This window comes from Artemia sp. Qi Xiang Cuo, chromosome 2 (genome assembly GCF_049724085.1).
Source record: "Artemia sp. Qi Xiang Cuo chromosome 2, ASM4972408v1, whole genome shotgun sequence".
Taxonomy (NCBI): domain Eukaryota; kingdom Metazoa; phylum Arthropoda; class Branchiopoda; order Anostraca; family Artemiidae; genus Artemia; species Artemia sp. Qi Xiang Cuo.
In genome coordinates, this window is record NC_142795.1 from 8,870,975 (window position 1) to 8,895,109 (window position 24,135).

The following is a 24,135-nucleotide window of genomic DNA, read 5'->3' on the forward strand; positions in this document are numbered from 1 at the left end:
ACTATCAACAAACAGAACAGAACTATGAAAAAACATCAAACCACATAACCATCAAACAATATAATCGTCAAACCACATAACCGTCAAACAATATAACCATCAAACAGGTCTAGTAAGAGGTATGGTCTTGTACGTACAGGGTTCTAGCCATAAGATTGGTTTAGAAATAACACTTTTACCAAGGACAATAAATCTCGTCCAGGCTTTTATCAAGGACATTAAATCTTGTCTAGGCTTTTACCGAGGACATTCAATCTCTTCAATGCCCGTATATGGATGTAAAGTTTAGTATGTAAATACCTATTTCTACTCTCAACTGGCACTTTCTTGATGTTAATTAAAAAAAAAATTCCGAAAAATAAGTTTTTAAAATAAAAGTAAAGGACATTTTAAAATTAAGCTCAGCAGATAAAAATATCTTTTAAAATTCAAACACAAAACGACCAGAAACTACTATTAAAGAATAAATGAAACCGAAAACGAAAAGAAAATAAATAAACAATCATAGCAAAAAAAAAAAACAAGTAATAATATAAATGAATAAATAGATCTTAAAGCAAGTGATGCTTAGATTAAATATGAAAATCAAGCTTAAGACGAAAAAAATATTTTCCTATTGAAGTACAGATGAAACTTAAAACGAACAGAAATTAAATAAGCAATTAATGCAAACAGACACACAACAGATATTGATGTAAATTAATTAATAAATCTTAAAAAGACTGAAACTTAAATTGAATATACAAATCGAGCTTGAAACGAACAAAAATAACTACAAACAAGAGTTTGGGTATCGCCTCCTTCTCTCACTGTAAAAGTCTAAAACCTACTGCGTCATTGACCCTTTACTGAAAACTATATGCATCTTGAACAGTCTTGAAAAGTATAAACAACATCAAATTGAATATTTGATGTATAATGATATTAAATGTTGAAAAATCCATCAGTTCAAGAATTTATTCACTGAAAACCAATTGAAAACCAGTTTTGAAAACCACTTGAAAACCAATTTTGTGACAAATATTTTCTTTTGTACTTAATATTGAAAATAAACATTTAAATTATAGTAACATCTTGAACTGATGAGCTTTCAGCAATTAATATCATTATACGTCAAATATTCAGTTTAATTTATTACTTTGTTTAAAGTTGCTGAAGACGAATATAGTTTCACTAGAAACAAGTGTTTGGATACTGCCTCCTTTCCTAACTGTAAATAAAAACCAAAAGCCTACTGCATCATTGGCGCTTGACAGAAAACGGATTATATTACAAATATTTTGTTTTCCAGTTCTTACAGCATTGAAAAAAAAAAATAATACAACTACAGTGAAATAAATTCTTCAACAGATGGATCTTTCAACAGTTAATATCATTATACATCAAATATTCAATTTGACGTTGCTTATACTTTAAAAGACTGTTCAAGACACGTATAGTTTTCAAGAAAACACCAATGACGCAGTAAGTTTTAGACTTTTACAGTGAGAGAAGGAGGTCATACCCAAAATCTTGTTTGTGGTGATTTTTGTTCGTTTCAAGCTTGATTTGCAAATTCAATTTAACTTTCACTCGTTTTAAGATTTATTTATTAATTTCTATTAATATCCATTATATGTTTGTCTGCATTGATTGCTTATTTAATTTCTGTTCGTTTTAAGTCTCATTTGTGCTTCAATAGGAAAATATTTTTTTCGTCTTAAGCTTGATTTTCATATTCAATATAAGCATTACTCGCTTTAAGATCTATTTGTTCATCTATATTATTACTTGTTTTATGTTTTTGCTATGATTGTTTATTTAATTTCTGTTCGTTTTGGGTTTCATCTATTCTTTAATAGTAATTTCTGGTCGTATTGAGTTTGAATTTTAAAGGGTATTTCTATCAGCCGAGCTTAAGTTTAAAATGGCCTTTACTTTTCTTTGAAAAACTTATTTTTCGGCAAGTTTTTTAAATTAATTTTTGTTCGTTTTTGATTGCAAAAAATTTTAAGTTTATAAAAATTCCTTATTTCAAAATCAAACTTAAAAAAAAATATCAAATATTCATCAAAGTATCAAAACTGATATCAAAGGAACAATATCAAAGTGAAAAAATGGATTTGTGTCAACCTCGGAGTTTTTATTATCTGATGTTTGAACTATTTTTAAGAAAATTGCTCTCTCAAAATTTTTATCGGATGGGTTTGGGGAAAAAGGGCGTGGATGATTTCTTAGACCACACTGCTTTTCCATTTACAAAAAAAAAATTTAAGCAAGAAAAACGGGTTTTAATTTCTATAAAGCAGTGAATACAAAACACTTAATTAAACAAAAAATACTCCGAATATTTCGGCCCCACATCCGGGAGCCTTTCTCAACGGAAAAAAAATTTTCTTACATCAACATAAAAAAAATACTAAACAAACAAAATAAAAAATATAAATAAATAGGAAAAGAAAACTCACATATTAAATCAAAAATTCCATTCACTGGCGTATAAACAAAATCGAATGCTTATATTGATTGGAACACGCCTTCTCACAGAATATAAATGGAAATCTATCAAAAAATGAAAATATATTTATACTTAAACTAAAACAAAAAAGGTCAGCTAACCCCCGGCCCATAACCCTTAAATAGATCTCACAGGTTCATCACCAAATGTTTGAATTATAAATTGAAGAGATTCGTTTGCTTGCAATCTTAGCTATCGCTTTTTTATCTGTCGCAATGATTAACCCAGTCTGGCCTTTGCCCTCAAGGTCATCATTCGTATCTGAACTATTATTATAAATATCTCTGGATGAAAATTTAGCCTGATTTTTAACGAAATTGTTAAAAATCAAATAGATCCTAAGATTCCCTTCATCTCTATTGATACTAATACCCCCAAATATTATCTTTTTTATTTCTATAATTTCCCTGAAGCTTTGTAAAAGTCCTACGGACGTATCTACTATTTTTGTTTGATCAAATAAAATACTGTGATGAGGAAAATTATAAAGATGTTCTGCAGCAGCTGACTCAAACGTTTCTGGTGTTTTGTTTTGTTTTAGAGCGTAATCTATGGCATTCTTGTCTTGCTGTAGCCTATTTTCTAAAATCCGTTGTGTTCTTCCCACATAAAATTTACCACAAGAGCATGGAATTTTGTATACTCCCTTTTGCAAATTTCTCGGTACCTTGTCTTTCCCTTTATTTAACTGATTTAAATGCTGTATTTATATTATGTTTTTTAATTCTTCTCTTAATTTTTGTGACAATATTGGGACAAAAGATAAAGTTATGTAAATTGTTTCTTGAATTGACCCATCTTTTTCTAATATTTTTGGTTCCGTCAACTTTTTTTTCCTTTTTTCAATTATTTGGGAAATCATCTTTTCAGGGTATCCATGATCTATTAGAATATCCCTAATGAAAATTAGTTCATTACTTATATCTTCTCGTGGTGCTAATTTTAATATCATATTAGCTCAAGTAATAACCAATCCGCTATTCACCTGGACCGGATGATTTGATGCGAGAGACGAATACCGGTTGTTATTAGTTAGTTTACAGTAAATTGAAAACGCTAGTTCGTTATTATTTCTATGGATCAAAATACCTAGAAACGGTAACTTATTCTCTGTTTCCTTTTCAATTGTAAAAATTAATTCTCCTCTCAGATTATTTAAATGTTCCAAAAAACCTTCAATTTGTGATTCCCCATAATTCCAAATAACTAAAATATCATCCATATATCTGCCCAAAAATTTAGGTTTTAAAAAATATGTTTCTATAGCTAAATTTTCTACATACTCTACATAAATATTTGCTAACAACGGCCTTAAAGGCCCTCCCATTGCCAATCCCCTTATTTGATGGTAAAAATTATCTCTAAACGTGAAGTAATTAGCATACCTGCTAGTTATTGTGACTAAATTTAATATAGTTTCCAGTTCAATTCCCGAAGATAATTCTTCTATCTCATTTTTACGTTCCTCAAGTTTTTTGGATAAAATACTAAACAATTTATCGAAAGGAATATACGTATACATGGATTTTATATCAAAACTGAACAATCTAGATTCTTCTGATATTTCTACACTTATAAGTTTATCTTTTAAAAATTCCAAGTTTTTATATACGAATTTTGGAGATATAATAATGGTTTAAGTGTCATTGCTGCCCATTTCTTGATTTTTACCGTTGGTGAATTTGTTGTTGAAACAATAGGTCATAAAGGGATACCTGTTTTATGTATTTTTGGCAAACCATATATTCTTGGGCTGACTGATCCCCTTGGAAAGAACTTATAATACATCTGTGGTGTGATACTTCCATTTGTTTTAAGGTCTTCTAAATCCTTTCTTAATTTTTTAACATACAATTCAGTTGGGTCTGAGTTAAGTTTTTTATATGTTGAAGTATCACTTAGAATTGTTTCTATTTTACTATCATAATCATCTTTTTCTAGGATTACTACTGTATTGCTCTTATCCGCTTTCGTTATTATTTGAGAATCATCTTTTTTTAAATCTTTTAAAACTTTTATATCTTTGTTCTTAACGTTTTCTTGATAACTACCAAAATTTGTTAAAATATTCACGACCCCTAGTCTTAACTCATCTACATTATTTATATCTTTTGGAAACTTATGAATCCCTGTTTCAATCTTTGAAATAATTTCCTCTATCGGTACTTTTTTAGGATTTAGTTGAAATTTTATACATTTCTCAAGGATTTCCTTTTGTTGTTTGGTTAACTCCTTTTTGCTTAAATTAATCACCCCAGGGCCTGGGAAATATTTATGTTTATTCATTGATATTTTTTGTTTTTCTTGTTTCCTTTTTAACTGCAAAAATTTTTGGTTTAGTCTTTCCCTGGATAATTTTAGAACATGTTCAAAAGAATTTTTTAAAGATTGATATAATTTGTTGGAAATCATTTGTATTAAGAAAATCACCAAGGCTACGTTTTAAAAAATCTTTCTTTTACAACTTGTGATCTCTGGAAACGTTTATCTTTCAGCACATGGTTTAAGTTTAGTAAATTTACCTTTCTCGTGTGCTTTTCTTCATTATATGTATTTAAATGATAATTAAAACAGAATGATTTTATAATTATTTTATTTACTTTGCACTTTTCTAAAAACTTTTGTTGTGTAATTATATTGGCATGTTTTTTTGCTAAATTCAAAAATAATAAAATTGAATTGGTCTTTTGCCATGCGTAGGCTAGACGTAAATAATTTCTTAGACCACACTGCTTTTCCATTTACAAAAAAAAAAAATTAACAAGAAAAACGGGTTTTAATTTCTATAAAGCAGTGAATACAAAACACTTAATTAAACAAAAAATACTCTGAATATTTCGGCCCCACATCCGGGAGCCTTTCTCAACGGAAAAAAAAACAAAAATTTCTTACATCAACATAAAAAACATACTAAACAAACAAAAGAAAAAATATAAGAGATTTTTATGGTTTTTTTTTCCGTTGAGAAAGGCTCCCGGATGTGGGGCCGAAATATTCGGAGTATTTTTTTTTTTAATTAAGTGTTTTGTATTCACTGCTTTATAGAAATTAAAACCCGTTTCCTTGTTTAATTTTTTTTTGTAAAGGGCGTGGGGGAACAAGATTATGCTTTGGTCTCTTTTGACTCTTTAAAAGTAAACTAGAACTTTCTATGTTCAATCAAATGAACCCTCTCTGAAGTTTATACGAGTATCTCTTCTATAAGAACCATATATATCCCCAGAGTATAGCTTACAACGCCTGACCCTGGGCCCCGGGGGTTCTGTCGACCCTGGAGTTTTAATATCTGATGGTTGAACTATTTCTAACAAAATAGTTACCTCAAATTTTTATCGGGTGGGTTTATCCATCCGATAAATCCAAAGGATTGGATGACGAAAGGGGCTTGTTGCCCTCCGATTTTTTTCACTCTAAGAAAATGAACTACAACTTTTAATTTCCATTCAAATGAACCCTCTCTGAAGTTTATACGAGCATACCTTCTATAAGAACCATATATGCCCCCAGAGCAATACTTAAAACGCCTGCCCCGGCCCTGGGGGGTTGTGTCGACACAGGAGTTTTTCTTATCTGACCTTCGAACTATTTTGAATGAAATGACAATACGTAAAGGAGTTTTTATTATATGATCTTTGATCTATCTTTAAAAAAATGGCTACCTGAAATTTTTATCAGATGTATTTAGGGAAAAAGGGCTTGGGGGGCCAGTTGCCTTTTGATCACTTTTGACTCTTAAAAGGGGCACTAGAACTCTCAATTTCCAATCAAATGAGCCCCCTTCGAAGTTTATACGACGACCCCTTTTATATCAAGTGTCTCTGGGGAAAAACCAAATGGAGTGTGGGGGGAGGCTAGCTGCCCTTCAATCACTTTTGACTCTTAAAAAGTGAATTCCAACTTTCAATTTCCAATTAAATGAGCCCTCTAGGAAGTTTATACGACTATTCCTTCCATAAAAATCATATATGCCCCCGGGGCATAACTTAAAACGCCTACCCCAGAGCCCTGAAGGGCTGTGTCAACACCGTAGTTTTTTTAATCAGAACTTTGTGCTATTTTAAAAAAAAATGTCTATCTCAAAATTATTATCTGACGTATTTAGGGCGTGGAGGAGGGGGGGGGGGGCTAGTTGCACTCCGATCTCTTTTGATTCTGAAAAAGAACTTTCAATTTCCAATCAAATTAGCCCTAGAGCATTACTCATAACGCCTGCCTCCGGGCCCTGGCGGTTTCCGTCGACACAGGAATTTTTCTTATTTGACCTTTGAACTATTTTGAATGAAATGGCTATTATAAACATTTTATCGGATGGGGTTGGGGGAAAACGGGTGCGTGGGGGGACTAGTTGCCCTCGGATATCTTTTGACTCCTAAAAATTGAAGTAGAACTTTCAATTTCCAATCAAATGAGCCTCTGAAGCTTATACGAGCATCCCTTTCATAAGAACCATATACGCCCTTAGGACAACACTTACAACGCCTATCCTCCGGGCTCTGGGGGGAGTTTTTGTTATCTAATTTTCGATCAATTTCCAAAACACTCGCTATCTCAAAATTTGTAGCGGACGGGTTTGGGGAAAAAGAGCGGGGGGGGGGGCTAGTTTAACTCTCTTGACTCTTAAAAAGTGAACTAGAACTTCAATTTCCAATCAAATGAGCCCCCTCTGAAGTTTATACGAGACCCCTTTCATAAGAACCATATACGCCCCTAGGACAACATTTACAACACCTATCCCCCGGGCTCTAGGGGGAGTTTTTGTTATCTAATTTGTGATCAATTTCCAAAACACTCGCTATCTCAAAATTTGTAGCGGAGGAGTTTGGGGGGGAAAAGCGGGGGGGAGGGCTAGTTTAACTCTCTTGACACTTAAAAAGTGAACTAGAACTTTCAATTTCCAATCAGATGAGCCCTCTATGAAGTTTATAAGAGCATCCCTTTCATAAGAACCATACTTGCCCTTAGGGTATAACTTAGAACTCCTTCCCCTGTGCCCTGGGAGGTTTTATTGACATAGGATTTTTTCTTATCCGACCTTTGAACTATTTTTAACAAAATGACTATCTCAAAATTTTCATCAAATGGGTTTTGAAAAAGAAGGCATTGGGGGGGGGGGGCTAGCTGCCCTCGGATCTCTTTTGACTATTAATAAGTGAGCTTGAACTTTCAATATTCAATCAAATGAGCCCTCTCTGAAGTTCATACAAACATCCCTTTCATACAAACAATATAGCCTATGCCCCAGGGCATAACTTACAACGCCTGCCCCTTGGCCCTGGGGGTCGTGACAACACCTGAGTTTTGTTATCTGACTTTTGAGCAATTTTTAACTTAATGGATATCTCAAAATTTGAATTGGATGCATTTGTGGAAGAGGGGGCGTGGGGGGAGGAGGCTAGTTGCCGTCCAATCTCTTTTGACTCTAAAAAACTGAACTAGAACTTTCAATTTCACATCAAATGAGCCATCTCTGAATTTTTTACGAGCATCCTTTCAGTAAGAACCATATATTTCCCCGGGGAATAAAATGAAACACCTGCCCCCGGGCCCTGGGGGGCTGTGTTGACCCTTGAGTTTTCGTTATATGGTCTTTGAACTATTTAAAAAAAAATATCTCAAAGTTCTTATCGGATGGGTTTGCGGAAAAAGGGCGTGGAGGGGGGGGGCTAGGTTCCCTCCAATCTCTTTTGACTCTTAAAAAGTAAACTAGAACTTTCAAATTCCAATCAAATGAGCCTTCTTTGAAGCTGACACGAGCATCCCTTCCATGAGACCCATATATGCCCCCAGGGCATAACATAAAACACCTGCCCCGGGCCCTGGGGGGTTGTGTCGACACCGGAATTTTTGTTATATGATCTTTGAACTAATTTTAACAAAACAGCTATCTTAAAATTTTTATTGGATGCATTTGGGAAAAAAGGGTTTGGGAGGGGGAAGCTGGTTACCCTCCAGTATCTTTTGACGCTAAAAAGTGAACTAGAACTTTCAATTTCTAATCAAATGAGCCCTGTCTGAAGTTTATACGAGCTTTCCTTCCATAAGAACCATATAAGCCCCCAGGGCATTACTTATAACCCTTGCCCCTGAAGACTGTGGGGGGGATTGTCCTGCTCAAACTTATAATTTCCAGAACTTTCAATTACGTTGAACAAAATGTCTATATCAAAATTTTGATTGGATGTGTTTGGGGAAATAGTGGGCGTGGAAGGGGTGCCAGTTGACTTAAAATCACTTTCGACTATTAAAAAGGGAACTATTCATTTAAATTTCTAATAGAATGAGCTCTTTCTGAAGTTCCTACGATGACGTTGTCTATACAAAACCTTATATGCCCCCAGGGCATAACTTACAATCCTTGTCCTGAGGGTTGTAGGGGAGTTGTCATCCTCAAAGACTTAATTTCCAGAACTTAAAACTACGTTTAGCAAAATGACTATCTCAAAATTTTGATTGGATGTGTTTGGGGAAATGGTGGACGTGGAAGGGATGTTACTTGCCTTCCAATTATTTTCGACTATTAAAAAGAGTACTAGCCATTTCAGTTTCCAATCGAAGGAGCCCTTTTTGAAGTTTCTACGACAAGACGTTCTATAGAAACCTTATATACCCCCAGGGTATAACTTACAACCCTGGCCCTGAGGACTGGGGGGGGGGGTTGTCATCCTAAAAGACCTAATTTAAAGAACTTAAAACTACGTTGAAAAAAATGGCTATCTAAAAATTTTGATTGGATGTGTTTGGAGAAAAGGTGGGCGTGAAGGGGGTTTAGTTGCCCTCCAATCACTTTCGACTATTAAAAAGGGCACTATCCCTTTCAATTCCCAGTCAAATGAACCTTTTTTGAAGTTTCTACGACAACGCCTTCTATACGAACCTTATATACCCCCGGGGCATAACTTACAACCCTTGCCCTAAGGGTTGTGGGGGAGTGTCCCCCTCAAAAACATATTTTCTGTCTGGAAATTAACTACGCTGAACAAAATGGCTATCTCAAAAATTTTGATTTGATGTGTTTGGGGGGATGATGGGCGTGGGGGGACTAGTTGCCCTCCAATCACTTTCGACTATTTAAAGGGCTCTAGAACTCTTGATTTCCAATCGAATGAGCCCCCTTTGAAGTTTCTACGACGTCCTCTTCCATATGAAGAGTAGAAGGGCCTTATTGACTCCAATCCCTCACCCCTGCTGCCACCTATAACTTTTTTTTACATAGTTTATGGATGGTTATGTGTGTAGGTCGATTTATTTGATGTTTTATGGATTTTGTCAGTGAGAATGAAAAAACAGGAAGTTTGTCACATTTATGTCTGAATTCATGGATGGTTATGTGTGTTGGTCGATTTATGTCTGTTTTTATGGATGGTTATGTGTGTTGATTATTTGATGGTTTTATGGATTTTGTCAGTGAGAATTGAAAAACAGGAACTTTTTCACTTTCATGGACTATAGAGTCATTAGGGAGAACACGTGGTTAATGGGGTCAATGTTATTGTTGTGGTTTTGGGCAAACGATAGAGTCATAAGAGAGAACACGTGGTTAATGGGGTCAATGTTGTTGTTGTTGTTTTGGGCACGCGATCGAGTCATAAGGGTGAACACGTGGTTAATGGGGTCAATGTTGTTGTTGTTGTTTTGGGCACGCGATAGAGTCATAAGAGGGAACACGTGGTTAATGGGGTCAATGTTGTTGTTGTTGTTTTGGGCACGCGATAGAGTCATTAGTGAGAACACGTGGTTAATGGGGTCAATGTTATTGCTGTTGTTTTTAGCACGAGATAGAGTCATTAGGGAGAACACGTGGCTAATGGGGTCAATGTTGTTGTTGTTGTTCAATGCAGATGTTATGAGTTTCCGGGAGATCGCGTGTTTCTAATATTTGTTGTTCGAGCCAAATGTTACGAGTGCCCGGGAAACAGTCAGACCGCGTGTTTCCAATATTTGTTGTTCAATGCAAATGATATGAGTTTCCGAGAGATCGCGTGTTTCCAATATTTGTTGTTCGAACCAAATGTTACGAGTTCCCGGGAAACAGTTAATTAATGTCTGGCAGATAACGTAAAGTTAATTAATGTATTTGGATTTCGAACAGAAATGTTGCCGAGAAACAGTTAGATCACACATGATGTCATGATTGTTTGAATTGTCTCCGGCGCGAAGTTTATTAATGTCTGGAGTTCTTCCAGAAGAATCGTTTCTGAGCAAATGTTTTGATCTTAGCGCGCGAAAAGGTTTCCAAATAATTGAAATAGGCCAGCGCAGGGATGCCAAACAAAAGGAACACGCTGAAATTCCGTTTGGGGATAATTTTGGCGAAACCGTTTTAGCTATTTTATGGAACTATTTCGACGAAACAGTTAGAGACATTATAAAATATGATTTTTGAAGAGATTTTAGAAGAGAATTTAATGGTAAAACTCTGTGGTCGTTATAATACACAAGTTCCATTTGAACAGTGTTGTGAGATCCCACTACCCCAACCCCAAAGGGCACCAATCCCCCGACCCCCACCCCCAACGGTTCCAATCCCCCTACCTCAACCCCGAAGGAAGCCCCCGGTCCTCAAGGGTCCCCCCAAGCTCCCAAAGGGCCCCCACACCCCCAAAGGATCTCCCCGGGCCCCCAAAGGCCCTCCCCCGGTCTCCAAAGGTCCACCGGGCTCCCAAAGGACCATTCGACCCTCAAGGGTCCCCCAGACCCCCAAAGGCCCTCCCCCAGTCCCCAAAGGTCCCCCGGACCCCCAAAGGCCCTCCCCTATCCTCAAAGGCCCCCCAGACACCCAAAAGGCCCTCCGAACCCCCAAAAACCCTCCGCCGGTCCCCAAAGGTCCACCGGGTTCCCAAAGGGCCCCCGGACCCCCAAAGACTCCTGAGCCTCACATTATAATACTTTTTTAAGGCTTTATTATATCTTTTCAGAACAAATTATTATTTTAGGGAATTATTTCAGCGAAACAGTTAGAGACATTTTAAAATATGATTTATGAAGAGATTTTAGAAGAGGATTTGAGGGTCAAACTCCGTGGTCGTTATAATACACAATTTCCATTTGAATAGTGTTGTGAGGTCCTCTGCCACAACCCCAAAGGGCTCCGATCCCCCTCCCCCACCCCCCAAGGGTTCCAATCCCCCTACCTCAACCCCGAAGGAAGCCCCCGGTCCTCTAGGGCCCCCCCAAGCACCCAAAGAACCCCCAGACCCCAAAGACTCCCCGGGCTCCCAAAGGCCCTTCCCCTGTCCCCAAAGGTCCACCGGGCTGCCAAAAGACCAATTGGCGCTCAAGGGCCCCCTGACCCCAAAAGGCCCTACCCGAGCCCCCAAAGGCCCACCCCGGTCCTCAAGGGCCCCCCCAGACCCCCAAAGACTCTCCCCGGGCCCCCAAAGGTCCTCCCCCGGTCCCCAAAGGTCCACTGGGCTCCCAAAAGACCACCCAATCCTCAAGGGCCCCGGATCCCCAAACGCCTTCCCTGGGCCCCAAAGGCCCCCCGGTCCCCAAAGGTACCCCGGGCTCCCAAAAGACCACCCAATCCCAAAGGGCCCCCGGATCCCCAAAGACTCCTGAGCCCCCCATTATAATACTTTTTTAAGGCTTTATTATATCTTTTCTGAACAAGTTCCTTTCATAATGTCATTCCTAAACCCATTTTCAAACCTCAAAGAGTCACCTCCACATTTCGTAAATACTTTCTTGAATTTTTTAACATGGTATTTTTTTAACTTTTTTACGTATCTTAAAATGACATGAACACAAAAAAACTCACACACACACGCACAAAAACTTACACCCACACACACAAAACTTACACACACACACACGAAAAATTACACACACACACCAAAACTTACACACAAAAAAACTTACACACACACACACACAAACTTAAACACACACACACAAAAAAAACTTACACACACAAAAACTTACACACACACACACAATAAACTAACACCCACAAACAAAAGCTTAGACACACAAAAACTTACACACACACACACAAAAACTTACACCCACAATCAAAAAATTACATTCACACAAAAACTTACATTCACACAAAAACTTACACACACACAAAAACTTACACACACGCACAAAAACTTACACACACACACACACAAAAACTTACACACACACTAAAACTTACACACACACACAAAAACTTACACACACAATCAAAAAATTACACACACACAAAAACTTACACACTCACACACACACACAAAAACTAACACATCCACACGAAAACTTACATGCACACCAAAACTTACATGCACACAAAAACTTACACACACACACAATAAGACAAAAAAAATTACGATATTTATGCAGAGTTATGTCTAAGCGATAAATATCTGAAGCCTCAACCGTTTTTATTCTTTAGAATAGTCCATCGCCATGAAAATTATACTTTCAGATTCAACATGTCAGGGAACAAACTTTCAGGCTCAGCATGTAAGAGAACCCTAAATGCTCATCCCAAAAAAGAGGTAAGTTAACCCTAAACACTCAAAGAATTTCTCTGAAATTGCACTTTCAGGTTCAGCATGTAAGAGAACCCTAAATGCTAATCCCAAAAAAGGTATGTTAACCCTAAAAGCTTAAAGAATTTCGTCACAAAAGATTACACACACACAAAAACTTACACAACCACGCCAAAACTTACACACACAAAAACTTACACACACACACACACACACACAAACTTACACACACACACACACACACAAAAAAACTAACACACACACGCACAAACTTACACACACATGCAAAAACAAAAATTTAAACTAAAAATGACGCACACACTAAAACTTACAAACACGCACAAAAAGTTACACACACACACACACAAAAACTTACTCAACAACACGAAAACTAACACAAACACACGAAAACATAAACACACAACCCAAAACTTACACACACACAAAAAAGTACACACACACACACATACACACACACACAAAAAAACTAACACATGCACACTAAAACTTACAAGCACACAAAAACTTACATGCACACAAAAACTTACACACACACACAATAAGACAAAAAAAATTACGATATTTATGCAGAGTTATGTCTAAGCGATAAATATCTGAAGCCTCAACCGTTTTTATTCTTTAGAATAGTCCATCGCCATGAAAATTATACTTTCAGATTCAACATGTCAGGGAACAAACTTTCAGGCTCAGCATGTAAGAGAACCCTAAATGCTCATCCCAAAAAGAGGTAAGTTAACCCTAAACGCTCAAAGAATTTCTCTGAAATTACACTTTCAGGTTCAGCATGTAAGAGAACCATAAATGCTAATCCCAAAAAGGTAAGTTAACCCTAAAAGCTTAAAGAATTTCGTCACAAACGCTTACACACACACAAAAACTTACACAACCACGCCAAAACTTACACACACACAAACGTACACACACACACACACACACAAACTGACACACACACACACACACACAAAAAAACTTACACCCACACACAAAAACTAACACCCACACGCAAAAACTAACATTCACACAAAAACTTACATTCACAAAAAAACTTACACACACACAAAAACTTACACACACTCACAAAAACTTACACACACACACACACAAAAACTTACACACACACGAAAACTTACACACACACACTAAAACTTACACACACACGCCAAAAATTACACACACACACACACTTACACACACACACACACACACACACAAAAACTAACACATGAACACGAAAACTTACATGCACACAAAAACTTACATGCACACAAAAACTTACACACACACACAATAAGACAAAAAAAATTACGATATTTATGCAGAGTTATGTCTAAGCGATAAATATCTGAAGCCTCAACCGTTTTTATTCTTTAGAATAGTCCATCGCCATGAAAATTATACTTTCAGATTCAACATGTGAGGGAACAAACTTTCAGGCTCAGCATGTAAGAGAACCCTAAATGCTCATCCCAAAAAAGAGGTAAGTTAACCCTAAACGCTCAAAGAATTTCTCGGAAATTACACTTTCAGGTTCAGCATGTAAGAGAACCATACATGCTAATCCCAAAAAAGGTATGTTAACCCTAAACGCTTAAAGAATTTCGTCACAAAAGCTTACACACACACAAAAACTTACACAACCACGCCAAAACTTACACACACAAAAACTTACACACACACACACACACACACACACACTTACACACACACACACACACACACACACACAAACTAACACCCACACACAAAAGCTTACACACACACGCAAAAACTTACATTCGCACGCAAAAACTTACATGCACACAAAAACTTACACACACATAAAAACTTACACACACGCACAAAAACTAAAACACACACACACACAAAAAATTACACACACACTAAAACTAACACACACACACTAAAACTAACACAAACAAGCCAAAAATTACACAAACACCAAAACTTACACACACACACACACACACACACAAAAACTTACACATGCACACGAAAACTTACATGCACACAAAAACTTACATGCACACAAAAACTTACACACACACACAATAAGACAAAAAAAATTACGATATTTATGCAGAGTTATGTCTAAGCGATAAATATCTGAAGCCTCAACCGTTTTTATTCTTTAGAATAGCCCATCGCAATGAAAATTATACTGTCAGATTCAACATGTAAGGGAACAAGTTATCATGCTCAGCATGTAAGAGAACAATACATGCTGATCTCAAAAAAGAGGTAAGTTAACCTTAAACGCTCAAAGAATTTCTCCGAAATTGCACTTTCAGGTTTAACATGTAAGAAAACCATACATGCTCATCCCAAAAAAGGTAAGTTAACCCTAAAAGCTTAAAGAAATTCGTCACAAAAGCTTACACACACACAAAAACTGACACAACACACGCCAAAACTTACACACACAAAAACGTACACACACACACACACACACACAAACTAACACACACACACAACACACACACACAAAAACTTACACACACACACAAAAACTTACACCCACACGCAAAAACTTACATGCGCACAAAAACTTACATGCACACAAAAACTTACACACACACAAAAACTTACACACACACACAAAAACTTACACACACACACACACAAAAACTTACACACACACATAAAAACTTACACACACACACGAAAACAAACACACACACGCCAAAACAAACACACACACACAAACTTACACACACACACACACACACACACACACGCAAAAACATACACAAGCACACGAAAACTTACATGCACACCAAAACTTACATGCACACAAAAACTTACACACACACACAATAAGACAAAAAAAATTACGATATTTATGCAGAGTTATGTCTAAGCGATAAATATCTGAAGCCTCAACCGTTTTTATTCTTTAGAATAGTCCATCGCCATGAAAATTATACTTTCAGATTCAACATGTCAGGCAACAAACTTTCAGGCTCAGCATGTAAGAGAACCCTAAATGCTCATCCCAAAAAAGAGGTAAGTTAACCCTAAAAGCTCAAAGAATTTCTCTGAAATTACACTTTCAGGTTTAGCATGTAAGAGAACCATACATGCTAATCCCAAAAAAGGTATGTTAACCCTAAACGCTTAAAGAATTTCGTCACAAAAGCTTACACACACACAAAAACTTACACAACCACGCCAAAACTTACACACACAAAAACGTACACACACACACACACACACAAACTTACACACACACACACAAAAACTTACACACACACACAAAAGCTTACACACACAAAAACTTACACACACACACAAAAACTTACACACACACACAAAAACTTACACCCACACACAAAAACTTACACTGCACACAAAAACTTACACCCACACACAAAAACTTACATGCACACACAAAAACATTCACACACACACACACACACAAAAACTTACACACACGCACAAAAACTTACACACACACACACACAAAACTTACACACACACGAAAACTAACACACACACACAAGAAAAATTAAACACAAAAGCCAAAACTTACACACACACAAAAACTTAAACACACACACACACACACACACACAAAAACTTACACATTCACACGAAAACTTACATGCACACAAAAACTTACATGCACACAAAAACTTACACACATACACAATTAGACAAAAAAATTACGATATTTATGCACAGCTATGTCTAAGCAATAAATATATTAAGCCTCAACCGTTTTTATTCTTTAGAATAGTCCATTGCCATGAAAATTATACTTTCAGATTCAACATGTCAGGGAACAAACTTTCAGGCTCAGCATGTAAGAGAACCCTAAATGCTCATCCCAAAAAAGAGGTAAATTAACCCTAAACGCTAAAAGAATTTCTCGGAAATTACACTTTCAGGTTTAGCATGTAAGAGAACCATACATGCTAATCCCAAAAAAAGTATGTTAACCCTAAACGCTTAAAGAATTTCGTCACAAAAGCTTACACACACACAAAAACTTACACACACACGCCAAAACTTACATACACAAAAACGTACACAAACACACACACACACACAAACTTACACACACACACACACACACACACAAAAACTTATACACACACACAAAAGCTTACACACACACTCAAAAACTTACATGCACACAAAAACTTACACACACACAAAAACTTAAACACACTCACAAAAACTTACACACACACACACACAAAAACTTACACACACATGAAAACTTACACACACACGAAAAATTACACACACACTCCAAAACTTACACACACACAAAAAATTACACACACACACACACACACACAAAAACTTACACATGCACACGGAAAATTACATGCACACAAAAACTTATAAGCACACAAAAACTTACACACACACACAATAAGACAAAAAAATTACGATATTTATGCACAGTTATGTCTAAGCAATAAATATCTGAAGCCTCAACCGTTTTTATTCTTTAGAATAGTCCATCGCCATGAAAATTATACTTTCAGATTCAACATGTCAGGGAACAAACTTTCAGGCTCAGCATGTAAGAGAACCCTAAATGCTCATCCCAAAAAAGAGGTAACTTAACCCTAAATACTCAAAGAATTTCTCTGAAATTGCACTTTCATTTTTAATTTTTAAGAGACCAATAAATTAGTATTTCAAAAAGGTATATTAACCAGAAACTATTAAAGAATTTAGCCACAAAATCTTACAAACACACAAAAACTAAAGAAAACACTCACAAAATTACACACACAAAAACGTACACACACACACACACACACAAACTTACACAAGCAACCGCACACAAAATATTGCACAAACACAATCCAGCATAGACACGAAAAAACATACACACACACACAAATACTTAAACCAACACGCACAAAAAAAAAAGCACACACAAAAATACATGCAAACACATACTTACACAACTGAAAACAAACACACACACACACAAACACTTACACACACACACAAAAACTTACACACACACACACACACAAAAACTTAAACACACGCAGAAAATATTAAACGCACAAACAAACAATTACACACACACACACACGAAAATATACACACACACACGAAAACTTACACACACACACGCCAAAGATTACACACACACACACACAAAAACTTACACACACACACACACAAACTAACACATGCACACGGAAACTTACAGGCCCACAAAAACAGAAATGCACACAAAAACTTACACACACGCACAATTAGACAAAAAAAATACTATATTTACGCACACTAATGTCTAAGCAATAAATATCTTAAGCCTCAACCGTTTTTATTCTTTAGAATAGTCCATCGCCATGAAAATTATACTTTCAGATTCAACATGTCAGGGAACAAACTTTCAGGTTCAGCATGTAAGAGAACCCTAAATACTCATCCCAAAAAAGGTAAGTTAACCCTAAACGCTCAAAGAATTTCTCTGAAATTATACTTTCAGGTTCAGCATGTAAGAGAACCCTAAATGCTCATCCCAAAAAAGGTAAGTTAACCCAAAAACGCTTAAAGAATTTCGTTACAAAACTTACACACACACACACGAAAACTTACACACACAAAAACTTACACACACACACACACACAAACTTACAAGCACATAAACAACATTTACAACCACAAACAAAATCTTACACACACAAAAAATTACACACACACACAAAAACTTACACTCATACGCAAACACTTATATGCACACTAAAAGATATATGCACACAAAAACTTACACACACACAGTTTTTGTGTGCATGGAAGTTTTTGTGTGCATTTAAGTTTTCGTGTGCCTGTGTATGTTTTTGTGTGTGTGTGTGTGTGTGTGTGTGTGTGTGTGTGTTTCGCGTGTGTGTAAGTTTTCGTGTGTGTGTGTGTTTCGTGTGTGTGTGTGTGTAACTTTTTGTGTGTGTGTGTGTGTGTACGTTTTTGTGTGTGTAAGTTTTGGCGTGTGTGTGTGTGTGTAAGTTTTTGTGTGTGTGTGTGTGTGTGGGTGTAAGTTTGTGTGTGTGTGTGTGTGTGTGTGTGTGTGTGTGTGTGTGTGTGTGTATGTTTGTGTGTGTGCTGTGTGTGTGTGTAAGTTTTTGTGTCTGTGTAAGCTTTTGTGAGGAAATTCTTTAAGCCTTTAGGGTTAACTTACTTTTTTTTGGGATGATCTTTTAGGGTTCTCCTACATGCTGAACCTGAAAGTGTAATTACTGAGAAATTCTTTGGGCGTTTACGGTTAACTTACCTTTTTTTGGGATGAGCATTTAGGGTTCTCTTACATGCTGAACCTGAAAGTGTAATTTCAGAGAAATTCTTTGGGCGTTTAGGGTTAACTTACCTCTTTTTTGGGATGAGCAATTAGGGTTCTCTTACATGCTGAACCTGAAAGTTTGTTCCCTGACATGTTGAATCTGAAAGTATAATTTTCATGGCGATGGACTATTCTAAAGAATTAAAACGGTTGAGGCTTAAGATATTTATTGCTTAAACATAACTGTGCATAAACATCGTAATTTTTTGTCTAATGGTGTGTGTAAGTTTTTGTGTGCATGTAAGTTTTTGTGTGCATTAGGTTAGGTCACCTAACATTTCTAGGTTAACTTACATCAGGTTAAGTGGCGCGCTACTTAACCAGATGTAAGTTAACCTAGAAATGTTAGGTGACCTAACCTAATCTAACCTGACCTTGATGGTGAGGGTCTCACTCGTATCATGCTTTCAGTCCCCGTGGCACGGAGGTGGGGGGGTCATATTTTTATCATGAACTGATTAGCATGTAGACGCATTCCTGAAAGTTCTCTGAAAGACTCAAATTTACATTTATAGTTCAAATGTGTATATCTTGAAATAATTTAAGTACAATCAGCTTTGATTTTTCGCTAACAACTTACCATCCGCTATAAATTCGCTAATAACTCCTTCTGCCAATCAGCCCATCTCCCCCAAAACACTTTTCAGCCATTTCTTGTTAATATTTTTTATTTCAACTCATCCACGCGGGTTTTTCGCTAGCAGCTCTGCCTCCACTATAACTATCCTAATAGATCCTTCTGCCAATCAATCCATCTCCCCCCAAAACACTTTTCAGTCATTTCTTGTTAAAAAAATCTTCAGTCATTAAGAAATTTCAACGACCATCCTGTTGCACAATTCCTATCAAGTCGAATAATAAAGAAAAAACGAAAACAGCTAAAAAAAAGCTAAATTTTAAACAATTTTTGGGAAACAAGTTGAAATTAAAGTACAACTGGTCCGAAAGTAACCATAACTCTAAAAAACAGAATTTTAGTAATTATAGATACATGAAAATGATTGGCTTTATACGTTGATTCCAAATACATAAATTTCCTTAGGTTTAATGTGTGTAAGTGTAAGTTTTTGTGTGTGTGTGTAAGTTTTTGTGTGCATGTAAGTTTTTGTGTGCATGTAAGTTTTTGAATGTGGGTGTAAGTTTTTGTGTGTGTGTGTAAGTTTTTGCTTGTGTAATCTTTTTTTTGTGTGTGTTAGTTTTTTTTGTGTGTTTGTTATTTTGTGTGTGTGTGTGTAAGTTTTTGTGTGTGTAAGTTTTGGCGTGTGTGTGCAAGTTTTCTTGTGTGTGTGTGTAAGTTTTGTGACGAAATTCCTTAAGCGTTTAGGGTTAACTTACCTTTTTTGGGATGAGCATTTAGGGTTCTCTTACATGCTGAACCTGAAAGTGTAATTTCAGAGAAATTCTTTGAGCGTTTAGGGTTAACTTACCTTTTTTGGGATGAGTATTTAGGGTTCTCTTACATGCTGAACCTGAAAGTTTGTTCCTTGACATGTTGAATCTGAAAGTATAATTTTCATTGCGATGGACTATTCTAAAGAATAAAAACGGTTGAGGCTTAAGATATTTATTGCTTAGACATAACTGTGCATAAATATCGTAATTTTTTTGTCTAATTGTGTGTGTGTGTGTAAGTTTTTGTGTGCATGTAAGTTTTTGTGTGCATTTAAGTTTTTGTGTGCATGTGTAAGTTGTGTGTGTGTGTGTGTGTGTATGTGTGTGTGTGTTTGTGTGTGTGTAAGTTTTGTGTGTGTGTGTAAGTGTGTGTGGCGTGTGTGTGTAAGTTTTCGTGTGTGTGTGTAAGTTTTCGTGTGTGTGTGTAAGTTTGTGTGTGTGTGTGTGTGTGTAAGTTTTTGTGCGTGTGTGTAAGTTTGTGTGTGTGTGTAAGTTTTTGTGTGCATGTAAGTTTTTGTGTGCACGTAAGTTTTTGCGTGTGTGGTGTAAGTTTTTGTGTGTGTGTGTGTAAGTTTTTGTGTGTCTAAGATTTTGTGTGTGTGGTGTAAGTTTGTGTGTGTGTGTGTGTGTGTGTGTGTGTGTGTGTGTGTGTGTGTGTAAGTTTTGTAGTGTGTGTAAGTTTTGTGTGTGTGTGTAAGTTTTTGTGTGTGTAAGTGTGTGTGTGTGTGTGTAAGTTTTTGTTTGTGTGTGTAAGTTTTTGTGTGTGTAAGTTTTGGCGTGTGTGTGTAAGTTTTCGTGTGTGTGTGTGCAAGTTTTTTGTGTGTGTGTGTGTAAGTTTTTGTGCGTGTGTGTGTGAGTTTTTTGTGTTCATGTCATTTTAAGATACGTAAAAAAGTTAAAAAAATACCATGTTAAAAAATTCAAGAAAGTATTTACGAAATGGGGAGGTGACTCTTTGAGGTTGGAAAATGGGTTTAGGAATGACATTATGAAAGGAACTTGTTCAGAAAAGATATAATATAGCCTTAAAAAAGTATTATAATGGGGGGCTCAGAAGTCTTTGGGGATCCGGGGACCCTTTGGGATTGGGTGGTCTTCTGGGAGCCCGGGGGACCTTTGGGGACCGGGGGGGGGTCTTGGGGGCCCAGGGAAGGTGTTTGGGGAGCCGGGGCCGTTGAGGTTGGGGGGTTAGTTGGGGAGCCCAGGATCCCTTTGGGGACCGGGGGAGGACCTTGGGGGGCCCGAGTTGAGCGTGGGGAGGTGTGGGGGGCCCTTGCAGACTGGGGTTGGCCTGGGGAGGCCTGAGTAGGGCCTTTTGGGGTCTGGGGGGCCCTTGAGCGACCAATGGTCCTTTGGGAGCCCTGGTGGACCTGTGGGGACAGGGGAAGGGCCTTTGGGAGCCCGTGGAGTCTTTGGGGTCTGGGGGCTCTTTGGGAGCTTGGTGGGGGGGCCCTTGCGGACGGAGGGCTTCCTTCGGGGTTGAGGTAGGGGGATTGGAATCCTTTGGGGTTGGGGTAGGGGGATCGGAATCCTTTGGGTTGGGGTAGGGGGATCGGAGCCCTTTGGGGTTGTGGTAGAGGACCTCACAACACTATTCAAATGGAACTTGTGTATTATAACGACCACGGAGTTTGACCCTCAAATCCTCTTCTAAAATCTCTTCATAAATCATATTTTAAAATGTTTCTAACTGTTTCGCCGAAATAATTCCCTAAAATAATAATTTGTTCTGAAAAGATATAATAAAGCCTTAAAAAAGTATTATAATGTGGGGCTCAGGAGTCTTTGGGGTCCGGGGGCCCTTTGGGAGCCCGGTGGACCTTTGGGGACCGGGGGAGGGTTTTGGGGGTTCGGGGGCCTTTTGGGTGTCTGGGGGGCCTTTGAGGATCGGGGAGGGCCTTTGGGGGTCCGGGGGACCTTTGGGGACGGGTGGAGGGCCATTGGGGGTCTGGGGAACCCTTGAGGGTCGAATGGTCCTTTGGGAGCCCGGTGGACCTTTGGGGACCGGGGGAGGGCCTTTGGGGGCCCGGGGTGAGCCTTTGGGGGTGTGGGGGCCCTTTGGGAGCTTGGGGGGACCCTTGAGGACCGGGGGCTTTCTTCGGGGTTGAGGTAGGGGGATTGGAACCCTTTGGGATTGGGGTAGGGGGATTGGAGCCCTTTGGGGTTGGGGTAGTGGGATCTCACAACACTGTTCAAATGGAACTTGTGTATTATAACGACCACAGAGTTTCACCATTAAATCCTCTTCTAAAATCTCTTCAAAAATCATATTTTATAATGTCTTTAACTGTTTTGTCGAAATAGTTCCATAAAATAGCTAAAACAGTTTCGACAAAATTATCCCCAAACGGAATTTCAGCATGTTCCTTTTGTTTAGCATCCCTGCGCTGGCTTATTTCAATTATTTGGAAACCGTTTCGCGCTCTAAGATCAAAACATTTGCTCGGAAACGATTATTCTGGAAGAACTCCAGACATTAATAAACTTCGCGCCGGAGACAATTCAAACAATCATGACATCATGTGTGATCTAACTGTTTCTCGGAAACATTTCTGTTCAAAATCCAAAGACATTAATTAACTTTACGTTATCTGTCAGACATTAATTAACTGTTTCCCGGAACTCATAACATTTGGCTCGAACAACAAATATTGGAAACACGCGATCTCTCGGAAACTCATATCATTTGCATTGAACAACAAATATTGGAAACATGCGATCTGACTGTTTCCCGGGAACTCGTAACATTTGGCTCGAACAACAAATATTGGAAACACGCGATCTCCCGGAAACTCATAACATCTGCATTGAACAACAACAACAACATTGACCCCATTAACCACGTGTTCTCCCTAATGACTCTATCGCGTGCTAAAAAAAACAGCAAAAACATTGACCCCATTAACCACGTGTTCTCCCTAATGACTCTATCGCGTGCCCAAAAAACAACAACAACATTGACCTCATTAACCACGTGTTCCCCCTAATGAATCTATCGCGTACCCAAAACAACAATAACAACATTGACCCGATTAACCACCTGTTCACCATTATGACTCTATCGCGTGCACAAAACAACAACAACAACATTGACCCCATTAACCACATGCTCTCCCTAATGACTCTATCGCGTGCCCAAAACAACAACAAAAACATTGATCTCATTAACCATGTGTTCTCCCTAATGACTCTATAGTCCATGAAAGTGACAAAGTTCATGTTTTTCAATTCTCACTGACAAAATCCATAAAACCATCAAATAATCAACACACATAACCATCCATAAAAACAGACATAAATCGAGCAACACACATAACCATCCATGAAAACAGACATAAATGTGACAAACTTCCTGTTTTTTCATTCTCACTGACAAAATCCATAAAACATCAAATAAATCGACCTACACACATAACCATCCATAAACTATGTAAAAAAAA

The 24,135-nt window shown here is 37.5% G+C and overlaps 1 long non-coding RNA gene across 1 annotated transcript in view; it reads left to right on the top strand.

Moving 5' to 3' along the window:
* The window catches only part of LOC148954879 (uncharacterized), a 39,673-nt gene that overhangs the window by 14,169 nt on the left and 1,369 nt on the right, over positions 1-24,135 (top strand). The window lies entirely within an intron of this gene.